The sequence below is a fragment of the Larus michahellis genome, chromosome 1 (genome assembly GCF_964199755.1).
Source record: "Larus michahellis chromosome 1, bLarMic1.1, whole genome shotgun sequence".
Taxonomy (NCBI): domain Eukaryota; kingdom Metazoa; phylum Chordata; class Aves; order Charadriiformes; family Laridae; genus Larus; species Larus michahellis.
Window position 1 is genome coordinate 88,491,214 of NC_133896.1, and position 15,315 is coordinate 88,506,528.

Below are 15,315 nucleotides of genomic sequence, written 5' to 3' on the forward strand. Positions count from 1 at the left end.
CATGTATGTGTATGTATATACATGCTTTTGTACGTATGTGTAAGTGGTGGTGTTTTTCATGGGGTCCGTGTAAGAGATGGGGACTAGGATCAGCTCACATGCTACCACTCAAGGCAAGGAAGATGACATACTGAGATCAGGGTTGCTTTTGAAATCCCACACTTTCTACCAAAACTTCTCTGTCTTAAACCAGTGGCATTAACCCTTTTCACTGTAAATGGGGGTTTATACCCACCCACCTCCGCAGGGGTCCTTAAGTTAAAGATTTGCCTGAGGCAGGAGTGGAGGTTTTTTTTCTGCAACCTTTGCATTTTATCTGGAATAGAAAAGTGGGGAATGAGAGAAATGTAACACTGATGGGACTCTTGTAGAAGATTGGAAATGTTGCTTCTAGTTCAGAATAGGAACCGAAACCTGGGTTTTTCACACCTGGTGTGGTACTCCATTGGCACTTCCAAATACTGAGTAGTTGTAATTAGAAAAGGAGGGTGATAGTGCTGCTCAGCCCTTACATTGTGGCCATGCTTTTGAGTAACAGCTACAGCTGTCACTCTGTTTTCTGTGGAGCCTGTGTGGGTGAGAGAAGGTCAAGCCAATACCATGATAGCAGGGGCTGTGTCAGCATCACAGCCAGGCAAGGGCAGCGGGAGCTTAGAGGCTATCCAAAGCCACTGGAGCCCATATGAGTTTGGAAAATACCATCACAGGTCTTTTTGCATCTTTCTTAGCAGAGATTCATAAACATTTAAATGCTTGACAGACTTCAAAATCAGATGCACAATTAAATTAAAACAACCAGGATGACAGTTTCTAACAGAAGAACATAAATACAATGACCGCAACACAAACAATACAGCAAAACAGCCAAAAAGTTAACAAACATTTATGCAGCAATACATTGTAGACTGTCACTTCAATGGTTTTGACTTCAGTCAAAGCTTGGGTAATAAAGAGGATCTCAGTGCATTCAATGGTACGGGCAGGAAGAAAGGCTGTGAGATTTGCATTGGCCCAGTGTGGAGGATGGTAAGTGGAAGATCTCTTGTAATTTAATGCCTTGCCTTCAGAAGCTTCTTAGGACTTCTTGGTTATGAGATTATAAACCACTGACAGAAATTATCTCTGTCAAATTTCCTTTAGGATTTAAGTACACCAACAAGAATGTACTTTCTGTCACCAAGATAAAGGTTTCTTTTGACATTTTTTTTCTGAAACAAGCCATTCAGATGACAGAGAAATAGCACTTCGGTGGGTTTTTTTCAAAGATTCACTCCACCATTAGTAACTTTTAGACAGAAGGCAAAGGTGCTGGATGCAGTGATCCTGTGCATAGCATGGCTGGGTTTGTCAAAGGGCTGACATGCGTAGAACGACTTTTGTAGCACTCAATTCATGAGAAGCTCTCCGTGGTCACGAGGCAAGATCGGTGCCACTCTCTATGGCCTAGGTAATGTACTGAGGCATCAGCCAATGTGTCTTTGGTAGGATCCCCGTCAGATGAGGACAGCCACCTTGATTGCATTCAGCTGTCCCTAATGCTTCAGGCAAAATCAGGCTGATAACTCAGACCAGGTTAAGCTGCTTTGGGTGATTCAGGTTTGCCTGAAGCAAATTAGGAAGCACTTATAAAGCTTACTCTGTTAGCAAGTGAGGGAGTGTACTAATTTCTGTCTGAGGTTATGGTGTGTGGGATCTACTGTGTTAGCTGCACCCAGGGGAAAACCTCTGTCCCTAGCCTTCAAGCAACTCAACAGCAAGGTAATTCCTATCACAAAGTTTCCTGCAGACTTTGTGTTGTTGATATAGGTGCGCTAGTGTGAGTCTTCCTTATAACTATTGGTTATTCTCATACAGGAAAGAAAAAGAATAACAAGTGTGTTTTTGGAAATTGCCTTAGTGCTGTTCTAACTGTATTTGTCCTAAATAGCGAGTATGCCAATGTGACAATGCCTTTTGAAAAGAATTATACCTTTGTGTAGATATCCATACACAAAACCTGCATGTTGAACTGCTCTGGGTGGTTTAGGAGTGTGTGATGGATCTTACTCCTTACTAAGTTGCATCAATATGGTACTGTTGAGCCAGAGTAGGGAATTGGCTTTCAATGCAGAGAGTTCATCAAATCTGATTGTAAACTCTCTCTATTCCTTTGTACGTGTTTGAATCTTCTTTCTTACTTGTGCCAAAGACCATTGCTTCTTTATCCATTGAGGTACCTGGAGAATGAAGGTGCTGACCAGAATAAGCATTAGCCCTCAATTGCTGTTGCCTATAAACAGTGGTGTTGACAACCTGGAAAGGCTGCCAGGATAATGTCCCAGATTCTCTAACATAGGATTCCTCTTAATATTATATTAGCTGTTTTTTAAAGGATTAATAGATGAAAAGCAGATGCTGTAAGCACACAGTTGACTTGATACACCTATCTTAAAATGGTAACCATAAAGCTGTGCAATCCATTTACCTACTGTATGCTGACAAACTGACCATATCCACAAGACAATTAGTAGCTCCCTGTAAATGCAAATGTGAAGTGTTTCTGGTTTTGTTTGACTTTTAATTGCGTGTGTGAAACTGTCAGGATTAATAGACACCCAAAAACCTTGATGGTTCTGCTAGCTGCCTGCATGTTTACAGCCTACAAGCTGCTCTAGAGGTCTGAGAATATCATCCTTTGTACCTTTAGTTTCAGTTAGGGCACAATAATTCTGTTCCCATTTCTTTTCCTGGCTCTGCGTAGAATTAGGACATGCAAAGTAGCAGAGCACGAAACTCATGTACAAAAATTACCTTAAACTTGTTTGGTGTTAAACACCACCACCAAAACTTCTGCTGGGTTTGAGTGGTGCTGTCTGTTGAGGTGGGAATTCTATTTTCAATAGAGCTCACCCAGACAGAGACATGCTGTTTTGTCAACCTTTGCTAGTTTGGATTCAGCCAGCCTTGCCTGAATTAGATTTCAGTCTACCCTGCAGAGGTGGACGTGAAGGGCTTGATGCTGTTTTTGCATCACCTCCCTCCATAGTGTTTGGAACTGCTACAGGCCACAGGAATCCCTGAAATGAGTCAGAATGAGCTCAAATAAAAAATATTTGGTCTGTGCAGCAGTGCACTGAACCTCACGAGAAGCTCCTCCACCAGGTGCGATCGTCAGGTTGGGTTTGCAAAGGGGTGCCCTTTATGCAGCCTTATCTGCTCACCTGGGCTCTAGCCACATTCCCTGTGTCTTCCAACATCCAGGGTAACAACTGACTGGGAAAAGTAGTGTCTCATTCATTCAGCTGAACCTCTCAGCCCTGGCAACACCAAACAGGATCTTGCCTTTGTGTCTCAGTTCCCTGTTTGTAAAACTGGGATAATAACATTGTCTCACATCACTGATGTGTGCAGTGGATGAACATGGTAAAATTGCGGTACCCTCAGTTGATACAGCAATGAGAACTCTACAGCCATCTGAGAGAGACAAATGAGTATTTTTTTTTTCCAAAGGTGACACTTAACCTGTAGCTGCAGGTGTACTTTTAATTATGATATAAAATGAACGTGATTCCTGCACACCACTAGCTTAGCTTTGCTTTAAAATTTAACATGTTGTGGCTGAGTCATTCAAAATAAGAAAATGTCCTTTTTCCACTCTTCTGTTTCTCACTTATTCTTTCTTTGACTGAAAATTTGTAGAAAACAATAATTCTTTACGCTAACAACTTTCTTAGCCTTGCCAGTTTAACCAAATCCCCTTGGCTGCTAATGGTGATGTGATTATCACACAAGCACACATGTTACTGACTGCATTGGCTTTTTTTAAAGGCTGCTTGAAACCTCCATTTTTCAATGCTTTACAAATATTTGTGATAAAGATGTTTCTCAGAGTGAAGGATTTGAGTGCTTTGGAAAAAATGCGCTGTCTGGTACGCTGTCGGTTCCCTACATACTAAGGTGCAGCAGTACACGTATTTCTTTCACTGAAACAGCTTCTTGTGGCTGTAAGGTGGCAGTGGCCTGGAAAGGGGGGGGGGGCATAAAATTAAAAAAAAAAATATAAAAATATCTCTGGGACATTAAATCATAATAGAGCCAGGGCAGGAACTGCAGACAGCAGTCAGCTCTTTCTGATTCATTCCATCAGAAACTTCTCTCTCTATATATATATATCTATCTGTAACGTTGTACGTTTTTTGCTTTGTCTCTTTTCATGAGCTCATCAAAGCCAATTACACAGCCCTGCTGTAAGTGAAAGCTGTGAAGCTGAGCTGAGCAAATCAGGCCATCCCTGTGGATGTATAAATGAGTCAAATGACCTCCAAAAGCATGAATCTTAAAATACGGCTGTATAAACTAACAGATCTCAATGGTGATTAGTCCAAGCAACGCTTGGAACATCAGAAAGGGAAGGGGGGTGGAGGGGAAGCAGCAGCAACCTCTTTAATTCAAGTTTTGTTTTGCTCTTCCAAAACACAGCACTGACACATACAAGGGCAAATGTGCACAGCATTGAAATGGGGGGGGCGGGGGGGGGGAGGCATGTTAGCAGCTACTGCTGAGGTACTACAGCTGGCAGTAAAAGTCATTTCTACTGGCAAATCAAATGGTTTGTTGAAGTCAAAGCTAGAAGGTGAAGTCCTCTTCCTAACGGAGCAAATGGGAGCCCTGTCCTTGATGTTAAAGGCTTAAATGCTGTGTTTGACCTGTGAAGTAGGGTAGCAATTACTTAATGAAAACCAGGAGTAGGGAAGATTACCAGAATATGTGTTAACTTCCATTTCCTTGTTGAATCGTGGCCGGGCACAGGGAGCTGCTCAAGCACACTGCAGGGTGAGGAAAATGTGATCTGTTAGCCTATATGGGCCTGGGATAGCAGGAGATGGTCTACGGCTGGTGGGGGGCACCGTGGTTTGCAATAACCAATAGCTGTTACAGTGTGATATGTTCCTGTGACAAATGAAACTAGCAATTTTGGTCCAGTTTAGGGCAAGGAATATTGCGACAAGAATGGTGCAAATGATGACAATTAGGACTCAGTCATCTGAAATTGGGGCCTGCTAAGAAGATCATAGTGTTGAAGAGTTTACTTTTCAACTATCAAAGTAGAACAGGTGGCTTAAACAAATGTTGGCTGAAGGGGGAAAAAGGTTTTCTAGTGCATGGAAAGTCACAACTGACACAATGTAGGTGAGGAGGGGTCCCCACTTTAGCCTTGCCTAGGGTGCCCAGCCTGCCACCTCTGCTGGACTCTTCTGGATGCCATCAGCCAGTCCCACTTCTCACCCTGGGGCGGGATCCCCAAGCAGTCCCACTCCCAGAGTGGCAAATAGCTGATGGACTAAAACTTGGGTGATCTTTTTCTGTGCGTGGAGAGGTGGCCCTTCTAGCTGTTGTATGAGAGGTATTGGCTGAATTGGCACATGTTGTGATTGTGTATGTATTTCTGTATCTGCAGCTCCAGCTGCCAAGGCCAATTGTTTTTTAGATTAGATTGAATGATAGGGAATCTTCTTCTAGAACTGAAGAAGGACCTACTAGTGCAAGAAAAATGCAATGTTCCCATTGCATATTTTTCTCTCTTCATTATACTTTGAATTTTCCCAAGCTTCCTGATACAGATTTGAAGTAACAGTAAATAGAAGCAAATTCAACTGTTTTGTCACTGATTTTTTTTTTATTTATTTTGCATAGCACATGTTTGAAGGCTCAGGATGGGGTGGTCTTTTGGTGGCCTGGAAAGCGCAGGGGAAGGAGGGTAGGACAATTTTTTTATTTTTTTTGCTAAATTTAATCACTAAATTTTGCAAAGCTTACTAGGAAAATGCAAAACAATATTGATTGGAAAGTCTCATGAGTCAAGTGACAAGAATGAGCTCCCAAATGGAGAAGTGTCCCAATATATGAATGTTGCTCTGACTCTCTCTCTCAATGCTATTTGAGAAGCTTTTCAGACTCTCCCAGACTCTTCTTTTCAGGCCCCTTCCAACTCTTGCTTGGTCCCTGTGAGCTGGTAGCAGGACTACTCTAACATCTAATTCCAAATTTCCCTTTTTACATTTGTATGCTGTATGTTTGCTTTTCTGACAAAAAAAAATTCCTCTAAACCAGGCTGAAAATTTCTGGATGCTGAGATGTGGAAGCAATTTTTTGTTAGCTTTTATTAGTTTAATAAAAACACTTTTTCCCCAGGAAAATAAAGTATTTTTTTTATGAAGGCTGCTAAAGAATTAGAACACCTTTCCTCGGTTCTTATGAGACCCTGCTTTCTGAGTAAGTCCTGCGAGGAGAACTATCACTTCTCATTAACACCAGAGCATAAGCACTTTCCATTTCCTGTGTTCCCTGATTTCACTGTACATCCTTACTTGAATTCAGCCTTGTGAAACAGAAGAGGTCAGGTAGGGTTTGAGACCAGGAAGGAGTTCAAGATGTTTACCTGCCTGCTGAAAAAGTGGCAGAAGGGAAACATCTAAATATTTAAGGCAGAAATCTTTTCATGAAGCCTGGGAATAATGAAGTTGAAGACTTGAGTGGCAAGAATGTTCTTCGTAGCTGTTTGTACACCTGTACAAAGGGTTGGGCAGTTTAGTTTGCATGACTGCTGTAATAGATATATTTTCAAGGACGTGCTAGAAACGTGGCCAGTTAGCAAAGTAAAATCAACTTTAATTATTTTAACCCTGGTCATGGTGAAGGTGCCTTCCTTCTCACTACTATTAAGTGTGTAAGTCTTATAGACAGGGACTAACCTGTGCTCACCAGATGTCACAAGAAAGGTGCTCTGCATGTAGCTGTTTTGTGGTGCTATTTTCTACTGAGTTAAATATTTGCAGCTCTCCTCTCTTAAAAATCACACCCTGGTTATACTGGGTACCTTAGCAGCAATGAGATCTATCAGGAACTGTAGCCATGTACCTTGCCGGACTGCTGCATTGTTCTTCTTGGGAGTGGGCTGCTGGAGCCCCCTCGTGAGCCACAGGTGTGGCCTTCCTGGGTTATTAGATGAGGAACCTGCTAATAGCCTATATCGGGTGAAATTTGGGGGTGGCTTGTGAGCTATTTGCAGTTGAGCCTATGGCAATGTGAGAACTTGTTCTTTAAGTTCCAGGTTTCTCTTTGAATGCTGGGATCCGGAAAGTTGAATGATAACCATGGTTACTACTCTTAGCTCATGCACTTGTGCATCAGCAACTGTTGCCAGCTCTTGTAACAATGTTAGATTGTATCATTAATTTTTTTTAAAAAAAAAGACAAATATGAATGCAAAGTCAGAGTCCAATCTTGATCCTGGGTGACCCTGCATCTGAATGATTGTGGAGCTCTTCTTTGCGCTAGCAAAATAGCTTCTGTGTAGTAAGGACTCAGCAAGCATCTACCTCTTGCTTTGTTCCCACTCTTGGTATAAATTAGATGACTCCGCTCTGATTGCTCATCCAGGTGATTGGATCAGAGGTGGTAGTTGATAAACTGTGAGACATCAGTGGAATTAAGTTAAACTGCCGGAGACAAAGGAGCTCTGAACCCCCTCCCTGGCTGGCAGATCAGAGAAGGATTTAACAGCTTGAGCAGAAATCGCTCCATTGAAAGAGAGGCAGTGCAGTTACATTGATGCTCAAAGTAGAAAGCTAAAGGTGTCTCTTCTTAAACATCCAGTGGGCCTTAATGACTCCCCTTTTCACACCCTGGAGCATTCCATTTGCCAGAGGAAAAAAAGCCAGTTAGATAAAGCGTTTTTGTATGTGAATCCTCATCCTATAACACTCCTGTCATTTCAGGATGTTATTCAAAACAGGCTGATTATGATTGCTTCTCAGAGCCCACGGAGGTGACTTATTAAGCCATCTCTACTTGCTTCTTGCTACTGGCATGCAAGACACCTGGGCTGCATTCATGAGCTATTTCTGTATTTCTCTTGGAGCTCCCTTTAGTGAGTCAAGATAGTCACGCTCTTAATCCACAGAGTTGTGCTATGTGTTGCCGTTACATGAGTTGGAGGTGACTGCTGAGAAACTCTGGAGCTAAATCTGCTACATGATATTTTTAAAATATTACTTTTTGGCAGTTCTTATAATTTAAAAGGATCAGAGTAGAGCTATGCAGAGGTCAAAGGGGCAGCAATACTATGGGTAGCCATGCATATGCTAGCTTTAAACCAGCTAGCTCAGTTGTCAGAAGTGATAAAGAATGCAGGAACGGTCCTCAGAAGAGGATGTAAAAGCCCAATTGGACCTTAAGTACATGCTCATGCTGTCAGCTTGTGTTGGAGATCATGACTGTGTCCTGAGTGACCACGCAGTAAAGTTAGCCAAGCACCCTGATAGCTGTTTAAGCACCTTAAAATACGCCATGCATATGTGCTTAGGAAACAACTCTCACAGTGGCTCTATTTAAATAGTATGATTATACTACAAACTCTTAGATCAAGGCCTCTGGGATGATGCCTTCTTACCATGTCAAATGTATGAAAATCTCAGCTCAAGCTCCTTTGCACCCATAGGTTCGGGCAGGGTGGCAGGAGATAGCAGGCTGGTTTTTTTGCCAACATCCCGGTCACAACATATGCAGGAGTCTTAACATTAAAAATATTACTTTGAACTTTATTTGGAAGTAAACTTGTAGCCTGAACTATTGGTAGATATGGGACTTCTAACCTTCATTCCCAAACCCCTTTGACAAGGGGTATGTTGTTAATGTCTGTTTGTTGTGGGGCATTAAAATGAGAATAACTTGCCTTTACAGTGGTTGTAAGCTCTCTTTCAATTGAGTAGTGTAACGGCACCCTTAGAAAAAATGAGAGTTGCCCTATGACAATGGAAATGAGAAGAGCTGCTACAGCCCCAATTATCTCAAAATTCTAGATAAGCAGCAAATAATTATTTTTGCTGTACGCAGCTCGAACTGAGATAAAGTGGGAATCCTGCTTATTTTTGTTCACAAACTTGTATATTACAACACAACAACAAACAAAATCGTAAGAATACTTGAAGTGAAATGATTAGTTTAGATTGTGTGCTTTTTTAAAAAAAAAGCCTTTTTATTTGTCTCACAAGTTTTAAGCTTTTGGAGCTTATGTTTCCAAGCTTACCAATAACAATGGTACAGGAAGATGTGAATTTAAGCCAGGAAATGGAAGTTGTGAATCTTTCATAATAGCATGATTCCAGCAGCTGGGGTCCACCAAAGTGCTCAGGTTGTCTCCCAAATAAAACTTTGTACTGCAGTAAACTTTTATGGGTGATGAAAGCCACAGCATGCTTTGCCTTTAAGGCCGCACTTTTAGGACATGTTTGAAAATGTGATTCACCGTGGGAATAAAATTCTAAGGCCAACTTTCTTTTTCTTCAACCAAGAAGCCACGTTTTGCCCTCCAAGCCTGTCACGGCCATTTAGTGCATTAGTGGCCATGGCCTTGGATGTGGCACCCCATTAACAAGCGTCTCTCTGGCTGGGAGGGGCTCAGGGATACTGGTGACTGATCCAGCTTCGGTCCCACATTGCAGGGAGGTAAGTGAGGAAATACCGTGGTAGAGAAGGTGTAAGCACAAATTGAGTGAACTGAGGAGCCCTCCTGGAGCTGCTCGGGAGGAAACTGAGTGGGATTTTGAGTTTAATTTGTTATCTTGTTGTTAATTTATCTGTTAATAACATGAAATACCTGGAAAGAAGGTGAGTTTATAGACTCTAACCAGTGCACTGATTATCTGAGAAAGCATTGGAAAAGATAGCAGCTGACAAACCATGTTGTAGCATTGATTTTTTTTTTTAAGTTCTCAATTGATTTCTAGTTTAAAATCAATGCTGTGATATGACCTAAAGACAGGAAAGAGGCTGGTCATCTAAGAACATATTTCTCCAAGTACCTTCGAAAGATCAGCTTCATCATGTTCCATAGCAATGTCAAAATCACTTAAATAAAGCAACAGTACAAAGCTCTCCTTTTAAAGCTTTCTTTTAAAAGGAAAGGTTTTGTTCACGTTGCCATCTTCATTATAAATACAGACTTACCCAAAATAACAAGTTCAGTTGGGAGAAATGAAAACAGCTTTGTTCCCAAAATAAGATACAAAGCGTTTGCACTTAATCACAGTTACAAAATATTCTCGTTGCTTTTAATAGTAATTCAGCAACTGGAGGAGCCTCTGCCCCAGTCAGCAGTTCTGGTTCCAGCCTGACCGTGACCAGTAACTGCCCCCCCCACCGCCACCACTTCTTCCACTTACTGGACTGTTCGGTAGGTGATCACACACCAGACCTCACGTTTTCATCAGTAAACTTAAAACATCAACCTCGTGCCCAGCAGCTCCACCACTTCTGCTCTGTCAGGATGGTTATTTATATTTTTACTGCATTTGCTACTCTTCAATTATACAGTAATATTCTTGTAGGTACCACTGTCTAGGACTTGAGGGTGCTTTCCTCTTTGCTGACATGCTCCGCTGACAGCCGGCAGAGCTGCTGTCTCAGCACTTCCTCTTGGTGGTTGTTCTGTTTTTTGTTGTACACTAACATCGCTTTATAAATCAATAATGATCGTTCCCTTAATTGAAGTTCTGTGACTGGAGGTTTTGCGTTTACTGGCGTCGCATTCAAACCTTACAGTATGGCCTTGCACTGGTGTTATTTAACACCTGGATGTGAGATACTAGATACACTTAAGCACATGTTTTCCTTCTGTTAATTTGAAATTTGGTGCATTAATATATTTTTTTTCCTGGCTACAATTATGGTAATGGAGGATTTCATAAGCCCTTACAATAATTTTTTCACTATGAACAAGAATGGTGCATGTTCAATCAGAAAAAACTTGCTAATTCTTGTGTTCAGTGTGTGTATGCATATGTCTATATGTACATATATTATTTAGTATTACAAAAATTAACCCCATACCGCTTTCACTGGTATGTGCTATGGTCAGTGGCAGTGAGAAACCCCGGGAACAAGCAGGCCTGGAGCTATGTGCCAGTTCCTAAATCCACCTGAAGTGAACATAAAGGGTCTTTCTATCAACCTCAGTGATTTTAAGAGTCTCTATGTGGTTTCAGGTATAGGAGATAATGTTGACTTTTCTGCTGGGGTAAGGAGCACTGCCATAAACAGGTGGGAAGTAAAACTGCACCAGCAGTTCCCACACTGTCATTATTCTGTTCTGAGGGAAATATAAATTCCAGTGGAAATACCTTTTGCCTGGGATTTCTGAAGGAACATCTCAGCTGATGAGTTTTCAATACATCTTGAGCCCCAGAGAAGCTCCAGGACAGTGAAAAAGTAAGCACAGTGTGCTAATAAAAAAAGGGAGGAAAAAAAGTGAGGTGTGGCAGGCTGGCTCTGGCCAACAACCAAAATCCCACCCACTTGCTTCCTCCACCCTGCTAAAGCAGCAGAAGAGCAAGAAAATAGGAAGAAAAAGAACAAGAAAGCTTGTGGGTTGAGGTAAAGAACAGGGATATTGCTTCCCAGTTACCACTGCAGGTAAACAAGACTCTAACTTAATTTATTGCCAAATAATATATATTTAATTACTGATTTGGGTATCGGGGAACAAAAACTAAAGCAAAACACCACAACAAACACTAAAATTCTTGGTGAAAACACCTGTCCTCCCCCTTTCCCAGACTCAGTTTCACTTGAGACTGTTCTCTGCCCTTGTTATCACTGTAGGTCACATTCAGCCCCTTTGGTGAGGAGAGGAGTAGCACAAGGGATATGGAAGGGTTTGCATGAGTACACAGTGGTTTCTCTGATGTTCCTTCCTCTTCATGCTTTTCCTCTGCTTCATGTGGGTTCTCTGTAGTCTACAGTCCCTTTGGGAATACCTGCTTGGACACAGAGCATCTCCTCCTCTGACCTCCACGTTCCCTCTGTTTCTTGCTTCTTATTTTTTGCTCCTCTTTCCCTGTTGTGTTTTCTGCCCTTTCTTACATATGTTTTCCCAGAGGTGCCACCAGCTTCGCTGGTAGTCTCAGCTGCTGCTCCTGCAGCCCCACCACTATCAACAATTTGACATCTACACCTGCTGCGTAAGATTATAGGTTGGTTAAAATAAGGCGAATTCCAGGAAAAAATCATTGAAATTGGACTTTCAGCTTATGCAGAATACAGTTCTGTGGATACAAATATAGTCATTACTAGTAAACCAAGCTTTTTGCCAAACCCAGCTCATCAAACAAATCTCATGCAGTCCTTGATTTGACTACAAATTTGGGTAGTAGAAGTAACCTGATATAATATGATTTGTTTTGTACAGTCAGTCCAATGTCACTGCTCCTTTTCACTAATGACCAGAAGGAAGTGTAAAATCCCTCCTGGCAAAACTTGCATGTAGCAAAAAAGACTGGGCAGTTGGGTTCCTCTGGGAAGCAAGGGCTTACTTTAATGACCTGTGTCTTTATCCAAGGGCGAATGCTAGGTTGAATGTATAAGACCAAGGGATGGGAATAACCCCTGTTCCACCATGGGACAAACTCTGCAAAGGCTTGATAGGAGATATGGAAAAGTATGAACTCCAGCATCCAGTGTGATGTTGTAGAGAGGGAAAACAGATGAGAGCAGTGAGTAGGAGCAGGATGGTGATACTAACTCTCCATGCTGTGGAGCAGTATTTGAATTCTGCATCTAGCTTTGGCTTCCACATCTTGGAAGTAGGGTAGAACAGTGGAGAAGATAGACTTGTGAATGCTATTTTGCGGGCAAAACCACATGGTGGTTGTTTTTTTTTCCTTGAGGGATTGTAGGCATGTCTGTAGTGAGCAAACTACAGTAGTACAGAGAGTCCTTAGTTGGTGGCAGACAAGTGAGTTTGCATCTTAAAAAGCACTTGGTAGCTTCAGCGCAGTGCTGCTGTGTTAGGGGTTGTTCTGCTCCTTGTGGTGCTCTCGGTAGATCTAATCCCCCTGGGGGCAGGACTGTATGAAAAAGCTTCTCTGCTCTTGGGACCTGTGCTAGTGTTTCTGCCCCCTACATGTGCGTTCTGAAGTCCCTGGGAGAAGAGCTGGTCATCTCTGCTGTTCCCTGAAGGAGTTCATCTTCATGGGCCCATCAGGGTTCTGTGGGGATGCAGTGCACAAGTACACTTGCTAAAAGAAAACACTGGTTAGCCAGCCTGGAGACCCTTGAGCTCTTAGCACCTCCGGGCCTCCATTTCCTTCTCTGTAAAACCTCAAAATCAAGGGAGAAAAGCTGGTTGTGTGTGGGTTTTGGTTTTGTTTTTTTTTTCCCCCCAGTCTGGAAAACATCATGAAATGGGCTTGGCTGGCACTGTTCATCTCTGATTAAAGAACACTTTGTTTGGATGGGCATATCTAACAGAATAATGTCTTTGGCTTGCTTTTTTAAATGTTTGTTTTCTGTTGTTATTACAGTATATAATGGAGCTTTTATGCTTAAGCTTTCCATCTGAGACATGAAAGGAAGTTAACCTAAGATTGACATTTATATAAATCCAGAGAGATGAATAAACATCCCTGTGCTTCCTGTTAACTACTGGGCAATCAAATAGTGGCTGATAATTTACTTAACTCGATGACCTCTCTTTTTTTGCTGCAGTTTGAAACATTTGGAGAGTCGGGTACCTGGCCTGTTATTATCCCTATAGTATCTACTGGTGCGTTCAGCAGAAAATCTTGCACTATGTACAAATCTTCCATTCTCCATGTTCATAAATGCCTGGCTAATTGCTTATTATCATATTGAAAAAGCTGCATATTACAGAGCAGATGCCAGCAATTCGAACGGCTGGATGAAGCTTGGGTACCTACTTCAGTCTGCTCAGTGTGGCGGCTGCGAGAACAAGAGGCACCGAGGAACACTGGGAAGTACAAGCCAGAGACAGCCTTCTTAAGAATCGGGATAGTCAGCAGTCAATGTTAAATATGCTGTTAGAGACCAAAGATTTCCCTGCTTTAATCCTTTGGCAGTAAAGGAATACATCGTATGAAATAGAGATGATAACTGGTTTTCCACAGAGGAAGCATGCTGATCATCTCCTAGCAAATGCTGGGATAACCTTTTTAGTCTTGTTTGTTTGCTGTGTATCTTTTTATTATTTCTGTCATTCAAATCCTGTTGTGTCTTTACCTACAGACAGTGAATGTGCATCTGATAAATGCTCTTTTGAGCAGCTTTGAAAAAGCTGTTTGTAAGATCCTAGTCTCTTTTCTACCCCATGTCTCTCTCACCAATTAACGCACTTGCTCAAAGAAATCTCAAGAGCACTTTACCAAACACTGCCTTCCCCCTGCATACGAGCTGCTTCTTTCTGCCCATACATTCTGCTTCAGTTTTGCCAGCAAAAAGAGTCTGTGTTGCAAAGCACCCTGGATCAGGGAACTGATCCAAGTTGAAAATAATCTGCCAAAAACCTGAGTCCTTCTTTAGTAGGAGTGGCTCCTTGGTTGGTTTCAGAGCGTGGATGTATCTACCCCCACCGCTCAAGAAAAGGCACAAGGGCAGAAACAAGTACTGGGGCAACTTAAACCAGTGTCACTGGCAGAAAAGTATACGGAGCCACAGTCTTACTAAGATACATTTGTCTGTTCTTATTCATTATTTTGTCTCTTCCGCATAATACTTCCCATCGTGCCTCTGCAGTGACTTCTCATAGCTTCATAAGAGGGCCTGTAAAGTATTCCACCCCAACACACGAGTTCAGCCAATATCTCATGGGATGTGCTTACAAGGTTAAGGCTTGAGAGGCTCTGATATCTGCTGGTGCCTTCGGATAATCTGGTTTTTAGTGCACTGAGAATGCTTGGATGAATGCTGTCTGGTGGGGGAGATTTATTGCCTGGAAGTTACCCAAGTTGTTATCGCTCATTTATTTTATACCAGCACAGCGTCATCCTCCACACTTACTCTGTCTTCTTGGGCAATAATCTTACTGGGCCAAATCTTAGCAGGCAGAAACTGGCATATCTCTGCTGAAACAGCTGAAATTCGGTGAGAGGGTGGAGCATCAGGTTATGGAACACAGGAGTAGGAGCAGCAGGAACCAGCCTTGTAAAACCTCATCATCCCTTGGGATAAGACCGATGCAAACAAACAGAGTGTATGCAGGTTTCTTATTTTCTGTCATGTCCATCTCCAATTTGGGTCACTTGCCTGCTATTACAGTATATATTTTAATAGCCCATATGTGTAGCTAAAGGTGTCTGCCTATAGACAGCAGAGATCACACAGGTCCCCTGGCTGTGCCTGAGTTCAGGAGGAAGTTTGGCTTGGCTGAGTTACCTGGGTCACCACAATCAGTCGCTTCAGCTGATGTAAAGTATTAAATAAACTCTGTGGAATTTAGAAGCTTGCGCTAAAATGTTACACAAAGAAAAGTACTTCAGATTC

General features: G+C 42.1%; 1 long non-coding RNA gene across 1 annotated transcript; it reads left to right on the forward strand.

Annotated features, from left to right (window-relative positions):
• Positions 1 to 1,660: 1,660 nt before the first annotated feature.
• On the forward strand, positions 1,661 to 14,409 carry LOC141737814 (uncharacterized). Its single transcript, XR_012585244.1, has 3 exons — positions 1,661 to 1,758; positions 10,099 to 10,213; positions 13,525 to 14,409. It is a non-coding gene; the product is annotated as an uncharacterized LOC141737814 (long non-coding RNA).
• Positions 14,410 to 15,315: the final 906 nt, after the last annotated feature.